Source organism: Vigna unguiculata, chromosome 3, assembly GCF_004118075.2.
Source record: "Vigna unguiculata cultivar IT97K-499-35 chromosome 3, ASM411807v1, whole genome shotgun sequence".
NCBI classification, from domain to species: domain Eukaryota; kingdom Viridiplantae; phylum Streptophyta; class Magnoliopsida; order Fabales; family Fabaceae; genus Vigna; species Vigna unguiculata.
The window spans coordinates 30,237,227-30,262,222 of NC_040281.1; the positions used below are offsets into that span (position 1 = coordinate 30,237,227).

Consider the following 24,996-nt stretch of genomic DNA (forward strand, 5'->3'; position numbering starts at 1 on the left):
TTCATAAATGGTTAGCTAGCTGTATGGGAATTCTTAGAGATATTGTAAAATTCTATTGAGTTGCCCGCAAATGAACATCTCTTGGGCTGTGCATAAATTTTATTAATTGAGCTTATTAGGAGATGTCAACAATCGTATTTTACTATTCCATATTTAGCAAATTATAATTACGGTGTATAATGTGAGTACCCCTAAATAACAGGGATCTGATTATATCTCTGAATAATAGGGATCTGATTATGTCCCTGAACAATAGGGGTCTGATCACATTAAGTGTTGTTACTACATTTCTAAAATTATCTTTGCAATCTTGTACAAAAATACGATGTACATATATTCTATACATTTAGCTTTTTAGTACTAATCACCTTTCATTTTAGAATGGATATTTCGAAATAGAATTTTCACATTCCCAATGACACTTTTGTTAAACACTTAATTTGTTTCGGTAGTTTTCTTTTAGATGTTTACTATTTTATACAATATAATTACGACTACAATAAATTGTTTAAATTTATATTAATTTGGTAAAAATAGCTTTTGGATTTTCAATTTTTATAGGAAAGCATTGCTACAAATAAAAGATAGTTACAAGTATAATGTTTCTATCTTGCATGCGACTTTGTTATTCTTCACACTTGTATTATACTAAAAGTTCAGCTGGAACAATGTATTCACATACTGTTGAAATTTGTCTTATGATAATAGAAAACTTATTTTTGAAAGATCTTATGATAAAGGTTCACGATCTTGCCCTTAATATTTCTAATGAAAAAGTTATCTGGCCAATTATGAGTGGTATTGGATTTTGAGCTTATGAATTTTGAATTCTAGTTCAATGATGTGATTAAACATATGCCTATGTTAACTATAATTTTGTATGGTTCCTACCATCCCCACCTGAACTTAATTAAGACCTTAGTTTTGCCAACATTGATGTCAATTTCTCCTTTTAATTTATGTTATCCTTTACAATGTATTTCTATCATGAAATGGCACGAGGAAAGTAGTTGGTAAACATGTCATGTGTTGTACGACATCTCTAATAAAAGGGTATATTTTGGGAAGCTATTCTCCCGGAAATTATTAATCTGTTTTAATTTTTCTTTATACCTGTATAACATGTATATGAAATGAAAAAACTTCTCAACTTATTTTCTACTTTAGGTTTCTTTCTGAATCATGATTATAATTATTATGATTTCTGTTGTTTTAGTTAAATATGATGCAAATGAAAATCAAATGGTGACAGACTTGTTTCAACAAAGGAGGATTCTTAAACGTAGGTATGTATCCCAATATAAACGCACTACTCTGTCTTGTGTAAACCATCTTATATCTTCAAATTTACTAAGCTAGATTGATGACTATGCAGATATTACCTTGTGGAGAGAGCTAAGGATGCTAATATTGTTGGGATTTTAGTTGGAACTCTTGGTGTTGGTATGTTGTGTTGTCAAATTTTTATTCATTTTTTGTGTGTGCCTGATAATTACTAAAGTGGCATGTGCATATACAGAATTATATTGTAACATTCCTTGCGAAACATTACAATATTGCAAACATCCAAAAAAGAAAACATTTTATTTGAATATTGTTGTCTAGTAAGAAAGGATATCAAGAGTGAATCCTTAATGTTACTAACCTTGAATGTGATGAGAAGAATAATTTTCTGACTTGAGGAACATTATTATGGGAGACATCATTTGATTATTGTCTATGATTACATAATGCATATGTGAATGGTTCACAGTCTTAATCATGGTTTAGGTAGCTATAAGAAATACGAAAACTATTTCCTATGAGAGTAAATATTTTATATTCTTGTTTTTTTTTTCAATAAAAGTGGGATTTAATTCAACATATTACATACAGATGGAGCTGGTTATCTTCACATAATCAATCAAATGAAGGAGCTCATAACTAGAGCTGGCAAGAAGGCCTATACTTTGGTTATGGGAAAGTCAAACCCAGCTAAACTTGCTAACTTTCCTGAGGTGAAATTTATTACAAGATATATTAATTGAAGATTCACTAGCTCATGTTCTAGGAAGTAAAGAACATTGTGGTCGTGTTCGAGGAATGGGATTGGGACCTTGCCCTTCTCGTGTGTTTGGATATACTAGGAATTTTCATTTTGGGACATCCTCATCTTGTTCTTCTTATTCAGAATTGCAAAATCAGGTTATTGATTTGGATTGTCATGTGTAGCAATATGATGTTGTTTGCTTTGGATTGTCATGACAAGGTTGTAAATGTTGTTGTGTTGAATATTATTGGACACTATTAATGTTGTTGTTGTGTTGCTTTGGATTGTTTTTTATAAGTAGAAGTAAGAAATGTAGTATATTTTTTGTTGATAGATCGAGTGTTTTATAATGTGTGTTTTTTACGATTTTTTCTGACTAATATTGTACTTGAATTTGAATTTGAATTCATATATTTGTTATACTTTGATATACATTTAGTCATCTATAAATAATTTGTCAATTTGATGAATTTATATCTATTTAGGTATAATTTCATTAAATATAGATTAAAAAAATAGAATAAATGTAAATAATTGTGATTGAAAAAATATATATGAATACATAAATGATAAATGAGTAAAAAAATATAATAATAATAATTTAAAAATCTATGGTACTTTACGGAGGTTTTGAAACCTATAATATTTTACGGAGGTTTTGAAGTCAGGGTATTTTAGGGAGTTTTGAAACCCATGGTATTTTATGGGGGTTCTGAAACCTATGTTATTTTATGGAGGTTCTAAAACTCATTGTATTTTATGGAGGTTTCAAAATCCACGATATTTTACGGAGGTTTCAAAATTCATGGTAATTAACTGGGGGTTTTAAACCCACAAAACTTAACTGAGGTTTTAAAACCTATGTTAAATACAAGAGGATAAAAAACCTCCGTTATTGATTGGTGTTTCCTGGGGTTCGTAAAAACCCCGGCTAACACATTCTCCAGGGATGGTTTAGCGGGAAAAATCGAAACCCCGGGTAAAGAACTTAGTAGAGGTTTTAACCCTGGGTAATATAAAAATAAACCTCCGTTAAAAATATATTTTCTTGTAGTGCTTTAAAGACGAAAAACTACAATACAAGAAATAATTCAAGATGATCAATTTAATAATATAACAACAAAATATAGAACAATGATCACTCTAGGAATTTAAAACCAAAGGGAACATGATCGCTCATAACATGCACCATGAATACTCCATGAGATGCTCGACACTGAACGCAAATAATCCAAACACCAAACACCGCTGCAGAGAAATCATTCACTACACAACATGATATATGGGAATCGAGAAGTTAAATAGAAAGAAAACAAACAAGGCACGGCTGCAAGCTTGAAATCCACATGACAGACAAATACAAGAAAACAAAACCTAAGATGGCACGGCTGCAACGTAAATAGAAAAACAAGGTTAGCTTCCCTTATCTCTTAGAAATTCTTCCAAACATCTTCTTCATTTCCTCATTTCACTTCTCAATGGCTTCTCTCTCCAAAACCTTTATGTTTAAAACTTGATTTTTCTCCTATTATTCCTAACATTTTCTGTTTACATTTTGAAAAGAATATAGGATTGGCCGTTACTCAAAATCACTTTGCCATTTATTTTATGTGTGGCAGCTGCAACAACGTAAAAATACAAACAGAAAGAGAAGAAACCAATTTTATTTTTGAAAGAATTGTAACAGAGAAAGAGTCATTTAGCAACCACAAAATAATAACGTACTGTACATGCATCGTGATTTAACAAATGGAGAAGAGAGAGAAAAACTAATGGAAATTATATGGGCCCTACAGCAAAAGAGAAGAAGAAAATTGTAAAACATTATATAAAAGAACATATTCTACTTTCCTACGAACGGAAAAGGTACAATCAACCACCAGGCTGAATGCTTTCCATAATAGGCATAAGCTGCACATGCATTAATAGAATAATCTAAACAATTACATGAGGGCGCCAAGAATAGAACACCTGTACCTGCTCACACAAATTCATAGTGCCAACCACTGAATTAGACCAATTTTCATGATAGAAAATGCACAAATAATATATATATATATATATATATAATTTACATTCAATAATTAAGTAAATAATTAAAATAATTAAACAACACTTAATTTAAATCAATCAATTAATTACTCTATCATGTATCAAAACTAAATAAAATAGATAATCTAAATAAATCCACATTCTCAAATACGTCATCAATTTTTCTATGTATTTTTCTTTATTCTAATTTTTTCCGGATTTTACAAGAAACACTTTGGCCAGTACTCAAAAGGAATTGGTGCATTAAAATTCTAAAATTTCAATCTTTGGGTAAAACTTTTTTAATTTTTTTTCTTTTTTTCACCGTTTACAATTTAAATGACTCATATGTTATATATAAAAATTGTTCAACATTTCAAAAGAAACACCTTGGGCAATACTTAGAGGAGATTGGTGCTTTTAAATTTCAAAAATTTCATCTTTTGGTAACGTTTTTTTAATTTTTTTTATCGTTTTCAGCGTTTGCAATTTATATAATTCATACTTTATATATGAACTATGTTCAAAATTTCAACAGAACAACTTTGGCAGTTACTTAGAGGAAACTTGCGTTTTTAAATTTGAAAATTTTCATCTTTTGGTAACACTCTTTTATTTTTTATTACCCTTTTCATTGTTTACAATTTAAAGGATTCATATTTTATATATAAAAATGGTTCAACATTTCAAAAGAAACATGTTGGGTATTACTTAGAAGGTATTGGTGTTTTTAAATTTTAAAAATTTCACCTTTTAGTAAAACTTTCTTAATTTATTTTACCTTTTTCACCATTTACAATTTAAATGATTCATATTTTTTATATAAAAACTTTTCAACATTTCAAATAAAACACGTCGCCAATACTCATAAGCGATTGGTGTTTTTAAGTTTAAATATTTTATCTTTTGGTAACCCTTTTTCCTTTTTTTTACCATTTTCACCATTTACAATTTAAATAATTCATATTATTTATAAGAAAATTGTTAAAAATTTCAAAAAATGACGTTGGCCAATACTCAAAGGGAACTGGTATATTACAATTCGAAAATATTCATCTTTTGGTAGCAGGTTTTTAATTCTTTTCCCCTTTTCACCGTTAACAATTTAAATGACTCATGTTATATATAAAAATTGTTCAATATTTTGAAAGAAACACGTTAGGCAATACTCAGAGAGAATTGTTGTTTTTAAATTTGAAACTTTTCATCTTTTGGTGACGTTATTTTCATTTTTTTTACTGCTTTCACCGTTTAAAATTTAAATACTTTATATTTTATATATGAAAATTGTTCAAAATTTAAAAAGAAACACTTTGGCCAGTACTCAAAAGGAATTGGTGCATTAAAATTCTAAAATTTCAATCTTTGGGTAAAACTTTTTTAATTTTTTTAATCTTTTTCACTGTTTACAATTTAAATGACTCATATGTTATATATAAAAATTGTTCAACATTTCAAAAGAAACACCTTGGGCAATACTTAGAGGAGATTGGTGCTTTAAATTTCAAAAAATTCATCTTTTGGTAACGTTTTTTCATTTTTTTACCGTTTTTAGCGCTTACAATTTGTATAATTCATACTTTATATATGTTTAAAATTTCAACAGAACATCTTCGGCAGTTACTTAAAGGAAATTTGTGTTTTTAAATTTGAAAATTTTCATCTTTTGGTAACACTTTTTTATTTTTATTACCCTTTTCATTGTTTACAATTTAAAGGATTCATATTTTATATATAAAAATGGTTCAACATTTCAAAAGAAACATGTTGGGTATTACTTAGAGGGCATTGGTGTTTTTAAATTTTAAAAATTTCACGTTTTAGTAAAACTTTCTTAATTTATTTTACCCTTTCACCATTTACAATTTAAATGATTCATATTTTTTATATAAAAAATTTTCAACATTTCAAACAAAACACGTCGCCAATACTCAAAGACGATTGGTGTTTTTAAGTTCAAAAAAATTTCATCTTTTGGTAACGCTTTTTCTTTTTTTTTTTACCATTTTCACCATATACAATTTAAATAATTCATATTATTTATGAAAATTGTTAAAAATTTCAAAAAATGACGTTGGCTAATATTCAAAGGGAACTGCTATATTACAATTTGAAAATTTTCATCTTTTGGTAACAGGTTTTTAATTTGTTTCTCCTTTTCGCCGTTAACAATTTAAATGACTCATGTTATATATAAAAATTGTTCAACATTTTGAAAGAAACACGTTAGGCAATACTCAGAGGGAATTGTTGTTTTTAAATTTGAAACTTTTCATCTTTTCGTAACATTATTTTCATTTTTTTACCGTTTTCACCATTTAAAATTTAAATACTTTATATTTTATATATGAAAATTGTTCAAAATTTAAAAAGAAACACTTTGGTCAGTACTCAGAAGGAATTGGTGCATTGAAATTCTAAAATTTCAATCTTTGGGTAAAACTCTTTTAATTTTTTTTATCTTTTTCACCATTTACAATTTAAATGACTCATATGTTATGTATAAAACTTGTTCAACATTTCAAAAGAAACACCTTGGGTAATACTTAGAGGAGATTGTTGTTTTTAAATTTGAAAATTTTCATATGTTGGTAACACTTTTCTAATTTTTGTTACGCTTGTCACCGTTTAAAGTTTAAATAATTCATATTTTATATATGAACATTGTTCAAAATTTAAAAAGAAACACTTTTTTAATTCTTTTTACCCTTTTCACCATTTACAATTTAAATGACTCATATGTTATATATAAAAATTATTCAACATTTCAAAAGGAACATGTTGGACAATAATCAGAGGGGATAAGAGTTTTTAAATTTGAAAAATTTCATCTTTTGGTAACACTTTTTTCATTCTTTTTACTGCTTTCACCGTTTATAATTTACATAATTTAAATAATTTAAATTTTATATATAAAAATGGTTGACGATTTCAAAAGAAACACGTTGGGACAATACCTAGAGGGAAGTATTGTAAGACGTAGGAAAAATAGTTTTAATTATTAAAAAAAATAAAAATAAAGGAATTATGTGGTATATTTTGATGTATTACAATATTATTAACTTAAGAAGTTAAGGTAATTTGGTTGGCTAAAGCTGGTTGGTTATGAAAGTCGTGAGTTCAATTTCATCAGGTACATTTATTAGATTAATTTTAATAAATACGGAATAAGGTCAAGGTGTAGAATTATATCTATGTTATTAATATTATTTCTAACCAATTGATTTTGTACCTCAGTTGGTTAGAGTGGTTGATTTAATTATAATGGTTGTAGGTTCCATTCTTACTTATGTCAATATTATATATTTTGAACAATTAAAATGAACGATTGGAAGATGAAGAGCAAAGTAACACTGATTCAGTGTATTTGGACACCAGACAAGAGAATAAAAGCAACTTTAAATGTCTAATTAAAGGGAATAAATCAGCATTATTTTGATAATTATTGCTTTTATAGGCAGTTGAAAAGAATTAAATAAGGAATCTGTAGAGAGAGGAGGTAAAGTGTATAACATTTATAGGTTATGTAAGAATTTGAGGAGGGGCGAAAAAAGCGGGGAACGAGAGAGTCTTTGGTGGTCAAGGTCTAAAAGAGGAAAGGTAGGCATTATAGAATAAGAAAGCAATCTATTTGAGGTAAGCGAAGTTAATTTTTTTTTTCTTGATATATGCTTATATGTAATGGTTACAGATTAAATTATAGAAATATGTTTTATTGACAATTATAAATAACTACATTTTGATGAAAGAATCTCTAGTGGAATTCTAAAATCCACTTTTTCGATTAAAGTTTTAGTGAAAATGGAATATCTTTGGTTAGATTGGTTTTACGAAGCTTTAAATTGGGTTTCCGCAAATAAAATTATAGTTATAATATATCATAGAATAAAATATGTGAATTGGTGTGTGTGCAGAAAATGGAATGTTGGGATTACATTATCTTTTATATATGCTTATAATATATTATAGCATTAATATATGAAACGAACATGGAGAAGCATATATTATGTAGTATGTTGAAAATTAGTATGTTACTTGGGAACATCGTATCAAAACTGTAACGTCCCATTTAATTTATAAACGCAATTAAAGGAAACGCCACACATAAGATAGTATACCCACGCAGTCCTGGAGTTTCCAACATCACCCTTACAAAACTAGGCACACCACGATGCCAACAAAAGCAGAAAACTGTTCAACTAAGAGTTTACAATCTAATAACCACGAATACAGGGGCCATAGCCCTAAAGAAAACATGACAGAAAGAAGTATAAGGTACAGCCCAGATGGCTAGGTAGCAGAATCGCCGTTCCCTTGGTGACCACGAGAACCTCGCCCATCTACTCCCATCAACCAAGTTGATGATCATCGCAAGGAAGAACAGCCACATACAACAACCATGCAACGAAACGGGTAAGCTAGAGCCAACACATATTCATCATACAGTTAAATATATTTTCATCATTTCATATCCATATAACAGCCAAACATGTTATGACTCTTCATTCAATACACTACGACTCAACTCGACTCATCCGGATACGTATAACTTAGTCGGATTCAGCGGATGCTTGCACTTGTGGTGGATACCTTTGCTCGAACCTGAGCTGCTCATCCCCGAGCTATGTGTTACAAGTGTTACGATGAATCAAATATCCCTCACCACAAGGTTAGCCCTTAATGAATTTCAGGCCTCCTGCTACTCTCACCACAGGAGTCCGTCCGCTCTAAGTGAGACTAACTGGCCCCTTAGAGTGTCAGGATACAGTCCTTACCTTGAATCCTTACTTAGTTATACAGATGGGGCACCACCATGGACACCCACTAACAGGGGCCATGGGATTACGTCCCGACCACTGAAGCGCAACCCTGAAAGTCTCACCTAGAGACCCCAGGGGATTATGCACTGACGCGGACCAACACACATAAACAACCAAGGACTTATACATACGTTGCACATGAGGTTTTAACCCAAAACCCATAACAAATCTCCATTTCTCATATGTTGAACCTTTACCAACTCGTTATCCTCTATCATGCGGGAGGTGTTTCTCCTCATGCCAACCATACCAAAGCTTTACCAACCACTAAGATTCATTATTACTCATGCCAAGTTTGTGGCCTCACACACATACATATGTAACCAACTCATCATATACAAGTCATGTAGTGATCATGCCAACTTTCATACCAAACCCATCATTTGTAATTAAGGAATCACACTACTTATACCTCATACCCCATTATATACATACCACTCATCATACATTCATACCCAACCAAAACAGACCATCCAGGAACAACAAACATCAAAAAACACAACACTGTTTCGCCCAGCACCTCGCCCAGGCTGAGGGATCTTGCTCAAGCGAGACAATCTCGCTCAGGCGAGTCCTCCTCCGCCTAAGCGAGGGCTAAAAAAGGAACAAGAAAGCAATGCGGGATCTCGCTTAGGCGAGACCCCTCTCGCCTGGGCGAGTTGTCTGCTCGCTCAAAACACACTCTGGTCGCCTGGGCGACCACTCGCGCAGGAAACCCTGGGCGAGCCCCTGCACATATCGCCTGGGCGAGTCGAGCTCGCCTGGGCGAGACTATCAGTGTTTGCCACTGTTCGCACCTGCACAACGCATACCCACACCCAACAGAGATTTCCAAGCAGTTCATACGCCCATAGCAGTACATAAACTCAAACAAACCACCACTCACAACGATACAAGACACAACACACCACACGAAGAGGGTCTAGCTTCCCGTACTTGGAGGAAGGGTTAACGGAAGTCCTGGCAGTACGGTAGCTAGCACTGTTGTCCCGAGAACTACTAAAGAGCTAGAAAACAGTGGGGGAACAGAACAAAGGAGAATTTGTTACGAAGACCTGACTGGACTTAATGCCAAGGAAAAATACATACAAGCTAGAAGGGCACTTACGCGGAGTAGGAACTGGTCTGAGCTAGCTCGAAAGGGACCTTAGGCAAAACCCTAACAGAGCGTTCTGTGAGGGGTAAGGAGAGTGACGACTGTTGGATCTGTGAGAATGAAAGTGAGTGTGAGATTAGGGCAACATGAAAGCTTTTATCATATGGGCTGGCCTTTAGGCCTAATACTGTAGGGCAACCCACTAACTTTAGGGCAGAAAAGTAAGGTGTATTTTCATGGGCCTTACATTCTCCCCAACAAGAAAAATTTTCGACCTCGAAAATAAAGACTTACTAGGTAAACAAATGTGGATGTGATTTTCTCATGTCCTCCTCTAGCTCCCAAGTCGAGTCCCCCGTCCTCCGATCCCAGATGACTTTAACAAGACTAACGATCTTTCCACGACGTTCCTCAACCTTGCTATCCTCGAGAGCTATGGGTGGTACTTCCCCTGTTAGATCCTCTCTGATCTGTATATCCTCAGCTTCCAACACGTGGGCCGGATCGAATACATACTTCCTCAGTTGTGACACATGAAACACCGGATGAAGGTTCGCCAACTGTGGGGGTAAGGCTATTTCGTAGGCCACCGGTCCGATCCTCCTCGTGATCTGATATGGGCTAAGGAATTTAGGCGAAAGCTTCCTTGAGCGGAGAGCCCTTCCCACGCCCGTGGTTCGGGTCACCCTCAAGAATACATGATCTCCCGCTGCAAACTCCAAAGGCCTCCTCCTACGATCAGCATAGGCCTTCTGCCTACTCTGAGAAGCCAGCATCCTATCTCTCACTATCCTCACCTTCTCAGTGGTCTGCTCTAACAACTCTGGTCCAACCAACACTGCCTCTCCATTCTGATACCAGCAAAGAGGAGTCCTACACCTCCTGCCATAAAGAGCCTCGTATGGCGCCATGCCAATGCTCGCATGGAAACTGTTGTTGTAGGTGAACTCAATCAAAGGCAATACTTCATCCCAAGCTCCCAGGTGGTCCAATATGCAAGTTCTCAACAAATCCTCTAACGACTAGATCGTCCTCTCAGACTGACCATCGGTCTGAGGGTGATAAGCTGAACTCATGGTGAGCTTGCTACCCATAGCACCCTGCAGCGTCTGCCAAAACCGGGATGTGAACCGTGGGTCTTTGTCGGAAACTATGCTCGAGGGCACCCCATGAAGTCTTACTATCTCCCTAATGTACAACTGTGCCAACTTGGCCATGGACATCCTCAAGTTCATCGCCAAAAAGTGAGCACTCTTGGTCAACTGATCCACTATCACCCAGATAGTGTCATGTCCTCTAAAAGTCCATGGAAGATGAGTCACGAAGTCCATGGAGGTGCTGTCCCATTTCCACACCGGTACCTCTAACGACTGTAGAATGCCACTGAGTCTCTGATGCTCCACCTTCGCCTTCTGACACGTTAAACAAGTTGATACAAACTGAGCCACATCTTTCTTCATTCCCTGCCACCAGAAAGTTTCCTTGAGGTCTTGGTACATCTTAGTCATGCCAGGATGCAAGCTAAGATGGCTCTTGTGTCCTTCCTCAAGGATCAACTTTCTCACCTCAGCATCATCAGGTATACATACTCTGCCTCGAAACCTCAGTATGCCATCATCACTCTCGGCAAAGTCTCTGGCTTCCTCTGATCCAAGTTGTTCCCTAACTCTGTTCAGACCAGCATCCAACAACTGCCTCTCTCTGATCGAGTCCAAGAAGTCACTAGTGTAAGACTCGGGAAAATTCAATAGTTATTTAATTAATTATTTAAATAGGATGAGTAATGAGAACATTTAAAGTAACAAATGTGAAGAACTATGACGTGGAAAAGTGTTAGCTCATTTGGTTGAGAGTACTTTATTGTGTGTGAGGACTTGGGTTTGAGTCCTATGTGTGTCACTTGGGTGTTATTTAAATTATGCGTTTTTGTGTGTTTATATATTGAATGCGTAGGGATGATGATAAATCCTTAAAATTGTAGGAGTCATCATGAAATATGTGTTGGTTTAATGGTTTGGCATTGGTTGGTGTGTGCATGGGTATGGGTTCAAACCTTGTTGAGAACTAACTTACTTTTCTTTTTGCCAAATTTCATTAACATGAATATGAAGGGGTTTGAGAACCCTAGCAGCCAATGAATAGGTAATTCAGAGGGCTGGACGCAGCATGTGAGGGGGCTTAATTAACCATTAAGCTTTATTTTATTTAAGTTTTCGTTTAGTGGTAAAAAGGGGTAATTAGAGAGGTAGTGAGTAAAGAAAAGGAAGAGAATTAGCAAGAGGAGGGGTATTGAGACAGGAGTGTGAGCGTTGGGTGGAGAACAGCTGGTATGGACGCATTACAGAGAGGAATTGGAGAGGAAGAACGGTGTAACGGGTGCAAATCAAGAGAGGAGAAGGTTTTTTACTTCAAAGCACACTCACCAATTCGAGTTTGGAGCGAGGATAAGAGGTAAGGGGAGTTGCTTCGCGCGCTATTATTCGTATTCATCATATTATGTCTTGTGTGATCATAAGTGAATGAATTCTCTGCCTGATATGTACTGTTTTTGCATTTTCTGGGTTCTGCCCAGAAACCGCCTGGCGGGCATGCATGTGCCGCCAGGCGGTTCATCAGTTTGTGTGTGGATTTGGTTCCTGATGGCTTAAACCGCCTAGCAGGGATGAATATCCACCAGGTGGTGCGTCAGTGCTACGTTTTCTGTTAGGTTTGCGTTTTGCACAAGGGTGTTGGAATTTCTGATTGTGACTGTATGCGTTGATAGTATGAGTTGGGTAGAATTGGGGTCTGGTAAAGTTTGAGAACACACCTTTATAATTTAACATGGATAGGGTTGGATTGTTGGTATGGGTGGAATCTGAGTTGAGTTAGTAGGGTTCATAGGGTGGACGAAATTGAGGAGATTACGCCAAGAGAAAGTGGGACAGTGAATTAAGTGAGATTTATTGAGTAATATGGTCTGCGAAGTGTGGTTTGAATTCTGGATAACTTGGCATATCACGAGTGCAGCAACCTGGAGTTTCTATGGGTTCTGATACACCGCCCGGCGGTGACTAGCTTGCCGCCAGGCGATATCGGGGTCAGTGGCATAATTAATGTTGGTTTTCGGGAGGGTTATGAGGGAAGAGGCTAAGAGTGATATTGGAAGTTAAAGAAGGGCACAGTAAGAAATAATACACTTAGGTGAGTATGTATGGTAATGGGAAGTGGTTGATGGGGTGATTATGTGATGAGTTCTTGATAGTTATGTTGGGTAAAGGAAGAGAATTGGATAGCATGAGTTAGTGGATTAGGATTGGAAAGCTTAGTATTCTGTATAAATGTGGTTAAATGTCTGTGATTATTGGTTATAAGTTTGAAGTGTTTGGGGACTTGTGAGTTTAAAAATAAGTTATGTGATTAGGTGAGGTTATGTGGAATAAGATGTATGGTAGTGCAGCTGGAAATAAGTATAATGAGAGATGATTTGATAATGTTCCTAAACTGCATTATTTGATAGTGAATGGCGTGCTTGATTATTGTTGTGATGATTAACTGTGATAGAGGAGTGAAATAGGGTGTCTAAATGCCTTTAGTTAGGTACATGGGTTATACATGGGAAGGTGTAGATTTGGAGAATTTATAAATTTTGATAAGACAGTGGTGTTGTACGCTCTAGGACATGATGGAATTGCGGAATTTACCATTTTTGGGTGCCCAATTCAGTAGTAGGAAGTTACTGGTATGGCGCCTGGCGGTCTGATTGATACCGCCAGGCGATAGGAATCACTGGGAAAGACTTCTGCACCGCGTGGCGCCTGGCGGTAAGGGAGTGCTCTGCCAGGCGGCATTGGAGAAACAGTGGCGCTGGAAGAGTGCTGACGCCTGGCGGTGGGCAGGTACTGCCAGGCGGTCTGGGCCTGTTTCGCCAGGCGGTGTTGGCTGGTGCGCCAAGCGGCCGTGCCCCAGGTCACGAGTTGTGTGAGTTGTTTTAACCGACAATGATGCTTTGCTTGGATCGGGAGATGCTGTGCCATGAGCGGGTAGGTTCATGGATGGTGTGACATGTGATGATATGAGCGGGGAGGTTCATATCAAGTTACTCTCACATGAGGATACGAGGGAGGTAGGTTCGTATGTTCCGTGCTCACGTTGAGAGATGCCACGTGCGGGGAGGTACGGGGGCTGGTGGATTACATGTGTTGGACTACGGGCGGGTAGGTCCGTAGAGCAGGACTACGAGCGGGGAGGTTCGTAGAGGCAGGACCACGAGCGGGCAGGTTCGTGTGAGCATCATGTTCCCGAGTCCAAGGCTAACAAATTGTATGATTTGAAGACTGATAAGTCTTGGGGTTAAGGTCTTGGCCAAGAAATATATATAAAGAATAAAATAGGTATATGATTGATAACGCTGTCGTTGACGCGATCAAATTAATACTACTTATCTTATAACAACTTCAGTATTGTTAAGAAAGTAGTCAACAAAATAGTAAGGGTAAGGTAACCCAAAGTCGTCTCCCAACGAACACGGAATTGATTTTTAACAAATTAGTTCTTATAAAACTATACAAATGAGTTAGTGAAATAAAATAAAAAATATAGGGGATTAAGATAAACAAAGATAGAAATAAAATTTAAATGATAAAAAGAAATAAAAACAATAGTAAAGAAAATAGATTGATTCCATTGCTTTTTCAAAATAGATTCATCCTCGGTTATCTAAAGATTATTGCTCAATTAATTATTGTTATAGATTTACAAATTAATCAATGTAAAGTCTTAATTAATTTGTTGGTGTTCTCAATTTTAACCAAAGTACAGTCTCAATTAAAAGTGAGAACTTTTAGATTATCCACAGTAAATTCAACCAAAGTACAGTCTCAATCAAATTTACTATGCCTAATCATGTCTATTCTTTTATCTCCTCACCAAATAAAAAGCTTAATTAATCAAAGTAAAGTCTCAATTAATTTTCGTTAGAGTAAATACCTTTAACCAAAGTAAAGTCTCAATTATTGGTAAAAACTCGTTTAATCACATGAAAGTTTCTAAATAAAATCAAAGTAAAGTCTCAATTAGATTTAAAAACCCTTGAACTCATATGATCAATATGCATATAGATTTAAAATCATTACTTTTTATATGGTTCAAAGATAAAAGACATAGATAAAAAAAACCTCAACAATAATAAAAAGAACAAAGAAATTATTTCATTCTAACCTCAGAATCCATAATGAAATTACAATGGAATCAACCTAAGAAATTTAGCAATTCATGGAATACAGAATAAAAATAGAAGAATGGAGAGAGAGAAAGGAAACGAAATTAGGCTCCCCTAAGGGTTCCAAAACTCCGAAGTCCCGAACTTGTCTTTTCTACTTCTCCCTGGGTCTCTTTATATAGGAATTGGACTAGGCTTTTCTGTTGCTAAAATCTCTCAAATATCTTTTAAAATAAAGATAAAGATAAATATTTAAAAATATTTGGAGAGATATAGACTATTTGACAAATATAATTGGTTGATAATATCAATATCTAATATAATTAAATTAATTAATTAATTAAAGATATATGATAAACTATCACCAATTAGTATTTGTATAAATTTTCCAAATCAACCCTTTGCAATCTCCTTAAATTATCTTCTAAATAATCCAATATCTTCAAGATATATTTGTTTGTTGTGGAACTAAAAAGATTCAAGAAGATCTTGTCATATTTAAAAAGATTTGGTAGTTATTATCTTTCAATATTTTATGATATAATTAAATAAGATAATTATTTAAAAATATCAAATAAAATATCTAAAGATATATTTTTCCCAAATTATCTTCTATCATAAAGACAAAGAAAACCGTAAGGTCCAATTTTTTTGTTCCTCTCTTCTTGGTTTAGCCAAACTTCTTCATTTTTTCAAGTTTTTTTATTGCCGTCTTCATGCAATGCTTGGCTTGAATTTTTGTGCTTTTGATAATTTCTTATTCTTTGATTTATCTTTAAGGTGTCATGAATCTTTAATCAATTTATTTCCACACCTCTAAATGAGCTTAAAACTTAACTTCAGCTGCATCAACAAACGTTAAAATATCCAAAAATAATTTATGCAGCTAAAAATCACTTTTTAAGACATTTTTATCACACACGCTCAAACAACCTAATTATCAAAATTATCAATTAAATCACTCTTTAGGCACACAAATTCAATTAAATACCCAGAATTAAACATTAAATGAGGGCAAAAATACGTACTCATCAATGATTTATCTTGTGTTTTATATGCTTGTTATTTTATTTTCTCAGCTCACCCTTTCTGTTTGTGTGTGGCGATGATCGTGTAATTCGTTACACGGGAGCAGATTTGATACAGGTGATACTGAGGATGTTCCGATGGCGGAGTGAGGGCTAGCATGGGATTAGAGCTAGGGTTTTGCTCATTTGTATTTTATGTTTTAAATACTAATCTTGGAAACATGTAACCTTTTATGGATTTAGTTATGAGTTTTGGCGCGCTATTTTGATAAATTGAAATTTTCCCGCGTTGGGATTTTTATCAAGATGACTATTAATGTAATTATTTCTTTTAATATTTATTTTTAAGTAATATTCCCTAAGGATGTTACATTTGGTATCAGAGCAAACGTTTTGATGCTTTTGGGAAACTGGGGAGTGAGCTGACGCTTATTATGTGAAAATTAGTTGATGTATGTGATTGTTAAACTTGCTAGAGTATATCTTGATCCTTAGCTGTTTGATTTTAACAGCTGAAATATGTGGCGTGCATAGACAATGGCAAACAGGAGGCGTAGAAACACCACCGGCGCTGATGAGATTGCTAACGCAATCCACAGGATGGTGGATGCTATGCAGCCTGTGGCAGCACCCCCGCGGGCTATGATCCCACCCGTCAGACCAGTAACGATGGAGGACTTCATGCGTCACAAGTTGGCTAAATTCACTGGGAAAGCCACCCCAGATGAGGCGGATGCATGGCTCCGAGAGTGCGAGAAGATATTCAGGGTGATAGAGTGCTCGGAGGTTCAGAAGCTTAACTTCGCCACCTTCCTACTGGTGACCGAGGCTGAGTATTGGTGGATGAGCATGCAACAACAAATGCTAAATACAGCGGAAGAGGTGACATGGACCAGTTTCAGGACGAGGTTCCTGGAGAAATACTTCCCCAACAGCGCTAAACATGAGCGCGAGGCAGAATTTCTCACCCTACAGCAGGGAAGTCTGTCAGTGCAGGACTATGTGGAGAGGTTTGAGTATCTCTCGAGATTCTACTCGCAGACAGTGACGGAGGAGTGACGCTGTAGAAAGTTTGAAGGCGACCTCAAACATGAGCTGAGGCGTTTCATTGTGCCACTGAGGGTGCGAGAGTTTCCAATCTTGGTTGAGCAAGCCAAGAGTGTAGAGCAGCTAGAGAAGGGACCCAGCCTGGTTAACTGTACACAGAGGAACAGTGCTGAGGGCAGACTCTAGAAGAAGCCCTATAGTAGACCAGTTGCGTCTTCGTGGAAACCGAGGTGCTATAATTGTGGGGGTGAACATCTGCAGCGAGATTGTACTAGACCCACCCGCAGCGGAGGCAGTGGCATGGGCACTCGTAAGTGCTATGCCTGTGATCAGCCAGGACACTTCGCCAATAGATTTCCTAATAGGAAGACTACTCCAGCATCATGACCTCAGCCATCCTTATCTGATAGGCCGCGAGCCGCAGACCGGGTTTTTGCCATGACTAGCACAGAGGCCACCCGGTCAAGTAATCTGATTCTGGATCATTGTTTACTTTTTGGTAACAGTGTGTTAGTGCTATTTGATTCAGGAGCTTCGCACTCCTTCATATCACATGATTGCGTGAAGAAGTTGGGGTTGTCTACTCGTGACCTTGGATGTGAGTTGATAGTCTCGACACCCGCATCTGGACAGGTTTCAACAAATGTGGCCTGTATTGGATGCTTGATGGATGTAGAGGGCAGACGCTTCAAGGTGAACCTGGTTTGCCTGCCCTTGGAGGGATTGAAGGTCATACTGGGAATGGACTGGCTGTCTATCAACCACGTGGTGCTTGATTGTGGACGGCGCAGAATTGTGTTCCTAGAAACAGAAGGGATAGAGTTGGTAACGTTTGGAGAGGCAGTGAAAGAGATGAAGAGGGGATCGACTTGTTTTGTGATAGTGGCCCAAGAGAAGAAAATGAGTACAGAAGAGCAGATCAGTAAGATACCAGTGGTGGATGAATATGTCGACGTATCTCCAAACGAGATACCTGAGTTACCACCCAGCCGGGATATAGATTTCTCAATTGATCTAATCCCTGGAGCGGGTCCAGTGTCGGCAGCGCGAATGGCACCGGCTGAATTAGCAGAGTTGAAGAATCAGATAGAAGACCTGCTAGAGAAGAAATTCATCCGACCCAGCGCTTCACCATGGGGAGCCCCGGTGTTATTAGTGAAGAAGAAAGATGGAAGTTCTCCGTTGTGCGTCGATTATCGGCAGTTGAACAAGTTGACGATAAAGAACAAATACCCACTGCCGAGAATTGATGATTTGCTTGATCAGCTCAGAGGGGCAGGAGTATTCTCCAAGATTGACTTGAGGTCTGGCTATCATCAGATCTTAGTCAAGCTAGAGGATGTCCAGAAGACAGCCTTTAGATCGAGATATGGACATTACGAATATGTCGTGATGCCCTTTGGAGTGACCAACGCCCCAGCTGTCTTCATGGATTATATGAACCGCATCTTCAGACCATATCTGGACAAATTCGTAGTGGTGTTTATAGATGATATTCTCATCTACTCACGGACTAGAGAGGAGCATGCTGACCATCTGAGAATTGTGTTGGAGGTATTGAGGGAACATCAGCTGTACGGTAAACTGTCCAAATGTGAATTCTAGCTGGACGAGGTGCAGTTTCTAGGGCATGTAATTTCTTCGCATGGTATATCAGTGGACCTGAGTAAGATTGAGACAGTGTTGAAATGGGAGAGACCTCAAACTGTAACAGAAGTCAGAAGTTTCTTGGGATTGGCTGGGTACTATAGGAGGTTTTTGGAAGGGTTTTCTAAAATGGTGAGTCCATTAACTCAACTCACTAGGAAGGACCAGCCCTTCTCATGGACTGATAAATGTGAGGAATGCTTCGAAGAGATGAAAAGGAGGTTGACTACCGCTCCGATTTTAATTATTCCAGATACCAGTAAGATGTTTGAGGTATACTGCGATGCATCCTACCAGGGTTTGGGTTGTGTACTAATGCAGGAGAAGAGGCCGGTAGCTTATGCCTCTAGACAATTAAAGTTGCACGAGAAAAACTACCCTACCCACGATTTAGAGTTGGCTGCTGTAGTGTTGGCTCTTAAAACATGGAGACACTATTTATATGGCTCCCAATTTCAGGTGTTTAGTGATCATAAAAGCCTGAAATATCTATTCGATCAGAAGGAGCTAAATATGAGACAGCAGCGTTGGATGGAGTATTTCAAGGATTACGATTTTGAATTACTCTACCACCCAGGTAAAGCTAATGTGGTGGCGGACGCCTTGAGTCGGAAATAGATGCACATCTCAGCTATGATGGTGAAAGAGTTGGAGTTAATTGAGAAGCTCATGGATATGAACCTGGGTATGCAACTAAGTGGGGATTGCATCAGATGTGGTGTGCTTACATTGACTAGTGACGTACTGGGGACTATCCGAGATCAACAGAGGGGTGATGCTGAGATACAGCAATTTGTGAGTTGGATAAGGACTGAGAAGGGGAAAGACTACAGGCTTGGAACGGATGGTATCCTAAGGTTTAGAGACCGAGTTTGTGTGCCTGGAGATTGGAGACTGAGGAAACAGATTCTGGAAGAGGGTCATAAAAGCCGTCTTAGCATACACCCAAGTATGACTAAGATGTATCACGATTTGAAACAATCTTTCTGGTGGAATGGGATGAAGACTGACATTGCCGACTTCGTGGCATCATGCTTAGTGTGTCAGAAGGCCAAGATTGAACACCAGCGACCAGGGGGTACGCTTGAGTCGTTGGATATTCCTCAGTGGAAATGGGATAATATAGCCATGGACTTCGTCACTCATTTGCCGAAGTCTGCGAAGGGGCACGATTCAATCTGGGTAATAGTGGACAGGTTGACAAAGTGTACTCATTTCCTTGCTATTAATCAGAAGTGGTCAATGGACAGATTGGTTGAGTTGTACGTGAGGGAAGTGGTCAGGTTGCACGATGTGCCAGCCAGTATAGTGTCAGATAGAGATCCGAGATTCACTTCTCGTTTTTGGCAGTCATTACAGGCAGCGTTGGGGACTCAGTTGAGGATGAGTGATGAAGGATTATCTTGTTCCTTTTTAAGATTATTGAATATGGTGTGAGTTGATTAAGAAAACCAAGGAAATCCCCACTGGACATTAAGATAGCAAGCTATCTAGATGTGAAGGTTCCTTTCCAAGGTTCTAGAGAGGAGGAGAATGGATTGATGGGGAGTAAGAAATCAAAAGAAAAGACATATAATAGAAACAATATAAACCAAGAAGAGTAAAGAAACATAAAATGAAAAGCAAGGGAAATGGGAGGAATGGAGGATTCACGCCACTACAAGGCTAGGCTAGAAGAAGCCATGGCAACCTTGAAGATGAGTGGTGTATGCCGCCACTTGCCAAGGCAAGATAAGGCTTGAAAGAACTCCACTCCCTAAGGAGGAATGCTCTCACAAAAGGTTGAAACACAAAGTGTATAATTTCTCCAAAATGTTCAACCCTTGTACAAGTGTTAAAGGTCCCCTTAAATAGACAAGTCTAGGGGCCCCTTAGCAAAACAACTAAGTTAAAGGATTACAAAAGAAACCTAGCATGTTCTAGAAAGTAGGTCATCCTAGGGTGCACATGGGTGAATTTTCGTCCAAGCCATCTAGGTGGCAAGTCTTCATGGCCAAGGCTCCCAAAGGAAGGTTCTAGAACATTCTAGAAGACTTGGTGTCCAAGGCATGTGGGCCTCCTCTTTCTAGATGCTTCTAGAAAGTCTTATTCCTTCTCTCTCTTCCTTAGGACGCCAAGTGTCTCCTATGTGGTCCTCCTCCTTTCTTATTCCTACAAAAGCAAATTAAGGAATTTATTAGCATGTTGGTTTAAGGTTAAGCTAATCTTTTGAGTCAACAAGTCAACCCAAAGTCAAGGTCAACAAGTCAACTCAAATATAGTCAACCAAGCCAACTTAAAGGAATTTTAAACTAAAGAAAATAAAAGCAAAGGAAGGGATCAAGGAACTCCTTTTCTTCTAAGCATGTGCCATGGGCCATCATCCTTGGTAGTGATCAATCCTTTATCATTCTCCCCTTGTTGGAGAGAATTTGACCTCAAATTCTTGAAGTCTTTGTTGATGGAGCTTGACTTGAGTTGATGAGAACTTTCTTCATCTTTAATGATTTGATCCCTAGTCTTGGAGATGCCCTCTTTCTTTTTAATGCCACTCTCCTTTTCTTGCTTGTGTTTTTGTTCATCTCTCTTTGTTTGGGAAGAGAATGAAGAGTGGTGTTGCACCTCTTGTTTTGAAAAACTCTTTTTGTAGGCAAGTAACTCCTTGGTGAAAGCTTGCCCCTTTTCTTTTTCTTTTTCATCTTTTATTTTATTTTTGTCCTCATTTTCTTGTGGAGGTGGGAGAGGTAGGATTGTGAACTTCTTTCCTAGGGAGGAGAAAACATAAGTGTTTGCATGGCCATCATAAACAACTTTTCTATCAAATTGCCATGGCCTACCTAGCAAAATATGGTTGGCTTCCATAGGCACAATGTCACATAATACCTCATCCTTAAAATTGCCAATTGAAAAGTTAATGAGGACTTGTTTAGTTACTTTTATTTCTTCTTCCTTAAGCCATGATAGGTTGTAGGGTTTGACATGAGGCATTGTTTTCAAGCCAAACTTGTCCACCACCCTTGGGCTAGCCATATTTACACAACTTCCACTATCTATGATGAAGTGACATATCTTGTCATTGATAAGGCACCCTCCATGAAAAAGGTTTTGTCTTTGAGAAGGATCAAGTTCTTTGGGAACTTGCCCTAGTTGGCGCCTTACCATTAACAATCCACATTCAAAGGGTTTAGTCCTTTCAATTGAAGAAGTGTGGGAAGAAGTATTTTGGGGAAAAGGGGAAGAAAAATGTTCACTCTCATCATCACTCTTCTTTAAGATCATTGTCTTCTTGATTGGGCAATTCAAAGCAATGTGTTTATACCCCAAACATTTAAAACATTTAATGGAACTTGATCTTTGAGAAGTGGAATGGTGAGTGTGACCACTTGGTAACTTAACTTTACTTGATGGTGCTTCGTGAGACTTAGAAGGAAATTTATCATGTTTCTCTTTAGCTTTTCCCTTCCATGAGTGACTATAGTAGTGGTTGGGTGAGTAACTCTTCCTTGCCCTATTCTTTCTTTTCAAATGAGTTTCAATCCTAAGAGCAACTGTGAAAACATTTTGAAGAGTGGAGTACTCATACAACTCTACTTGGTCTTGTATGTCTCTCCTAAGACCATTCACAAACCTTTTCATTTTTTCTTTGTTAGTTTCTCTTATTCCAACCCTAAACATTTGAGACTCTAATTCTTTAAAGTACTCACTCACACACATAGGACCTTGGTGAAGCCTTTGGAGCTTCAAAAGAAGTTCCTTCCTATAGGAGGGAGGAACAAATCTAGCGCGCATAAGAGTTTTAATGTCCATCCAAGAAGCCGCGGGTGGCCCTTGGTCATAATTTTTACAAACTTTATGCCACCAAGTTTTGGCATACTCAAAAAATCCTAACACTACTAGATCAACTTGTGTTTGATCCTTTACATGATTTTCATTGAAAATTTGATCAACTTTAGCTTCCCAATCAAGGAAGATTTTGGGATCACTTCCTCCATAGAACTTAGGAATCTTTGGAGTTTGCTTCTCTTGTGATGGGTTGCGCCTAAAATGCCCTCTTTTCCTAGCCCCTCTTTCTTGCTCTTTAGCTTCAAGCCTTTGAATGTGCTCTTGGATTCTTAGGTCACTTTGCTCCTTGTCTTTTCTCAATTGTTCAAAGGCCTCCTTCCTAGACAACTCCAAATCCCGAAGCAATCTCATCAATGTATTGTTTTTGTTTGGTGTAGGTGCATTTGATGAACTTGCCATGATTCCTACAACAAAAACACTCAAATCCGAGACAAAATAAATGAATTAGAGGTTAGACAACATGAAAACCGAGACCAAATCCAACCCAAAATGTAACCCAAGTGTTTAGATCACTCTTCCAAAGTAACAAGGCAAGGCTAGCACTCAAAATCCACCAAAGGAGTGAAGCAAACACTTTTAAAAACTTGTTCAAAACCTTTCAAATGCAAGACAAGTGATTCGGCCACAACATCCCAAGAGTTTCAAGAAAAGAAAACTACTAAGACACAACAAAGAACACCTAGTGACAAGCAAGAAAAGCACAAAAACAAGAAAGTTTAACTTCTAAGGAAATTTTGTTTTAAAGACAAAACTTGAACAAGACTAAAGCAATGAAAAACACTTTTAAAGACTCTTTGGAAAACATTTGAACAAGCCAAGATTATACCTCAAATTATGCATACACCAAGAAAGATCATAACCAAGTTAAAACATGGAACTAATTTGCCAATATCACCCAAAATCCAAGTATAAATTTGGTAGCATAACACCTAGTAAAAATGGCCAAATGGATTCACCAAGCAACACATTAGCTCTCGGCCAAACTGTTTTTGGTCTTGAAAACACTTTTTCTTTTCAAAACTAGGTACTTAAAATGATGAGAAGGATGTTTTAGGGTGTCTTGAACACTTAGTTCCTTAAAATTAGGTCAAAATCAATTTCAAGGAGCATACAACAACACAAGGCATAGATCTCATTCAATAGTTCAAAAACTTAGAAACAAGAACAAGAAAACTCAAAGAAGCATATGACAAGAGACTCAAGAAAAAAGTTAGACACATTTAAAGACTCAACATGACATACACAAAGACACAAACATGTAGCTATCATGCATTTAAACTCATGCATTTGAGGCTCAAAGACTAAACATCAAAAGACATGTTATCCAACCACATTTAGGAGCAAAAGAGTCACAAAACCGAAGCCAAAATTGTCACAACATAACCTGAAAACGTTGTTTTTCGTATTCTCGGCAGCTCTGACCTTTGCTCACTCATTTGATCATAACTCTCTCCACAGAACTCCAAATGCATTGGTTCTTTTTTTGTTAAAAACTAGACTAACAGAGCTTTCTTTTGACATCAAGAAAGTAATTTTTGGACAACTGAGGAGGTGCAGTTTAATCTTTTAAAATCGTGAACAGTTTCTGCCATGTGGACCATTCAAAGATAGCTACACAAGACAAGGTTAGAACATGAAAACACCATATTCAAGGACAACCAAAGCTCTAGATACCAAATGATGAAGGATTATCTTGTTACTTTTTAAGATTATTGAATATGGTGTGAGTTGATTAAGAAAACCAAGGAAATCCCCACTGGACATTAAGATAGCAAGCTATCTAGATGTGAAGGTTCCTTTCCAAGGTTCTAGAGAGGAGGAGAATGGATTGATGGGGAGTAAGAAATCAAAAGAAAAGACATATAATAGAAACAATATAAACCAAGAAGAGTAAAGAAACATAAAATGAAAAGCAAGGGAAATGGGAGGAATGGAGGATTCACGCCACTACAAGGCTAGGCTAGAAGAAGCCATGGCAACCTTGAAGATGAGTGGTGTATGCCACCACTTGCCAAGGCAAGATAAGGCTTGAAAGAACTCCACTCCCTAAGGAGGAATGCTCTCACAAAAGGTTGAAACACAAAGTGTATAATTTCTCCAAAATGTTCAACCCTTGTACAAGTGTTAAAGGTCCCCTTAAATAGACAAGTCTAGGGGCCCCTTAGCAAAACAACTAAGTTAAAGGATTACAAAAGAAACCTAGCATGTTCTAGAAAGTAGGTCATCCTAGGGTGCACATGGGTGAATTTTCGTCCAAGCCATCTAGGTGGCAAGTC

General features: G+C 37.0%; 1 long non-coding RNA gene across 1 annotated transcript; it reads left to right on the forward strand.

The window, feature by feature from the left end:
• The first annotated feature begins 1,216 nt into the window (after window positions 1-1,216).
• LOC114176007 lies at window positions 1,217-1,925 on the forward strand. Its single transcript, XR_003602954.1, has 3 exons — window positions 1,217-1,286; window positions 1,376-1,443; window positions 1,882-1,925. It is a non-coding gene; the product is annotated as an uncharacterized LOC114176007 (long non-coding RNA).
• The last annotated feature ends 23,071 nt before the right edge of the window (window positions 1,926-24,996 follow it).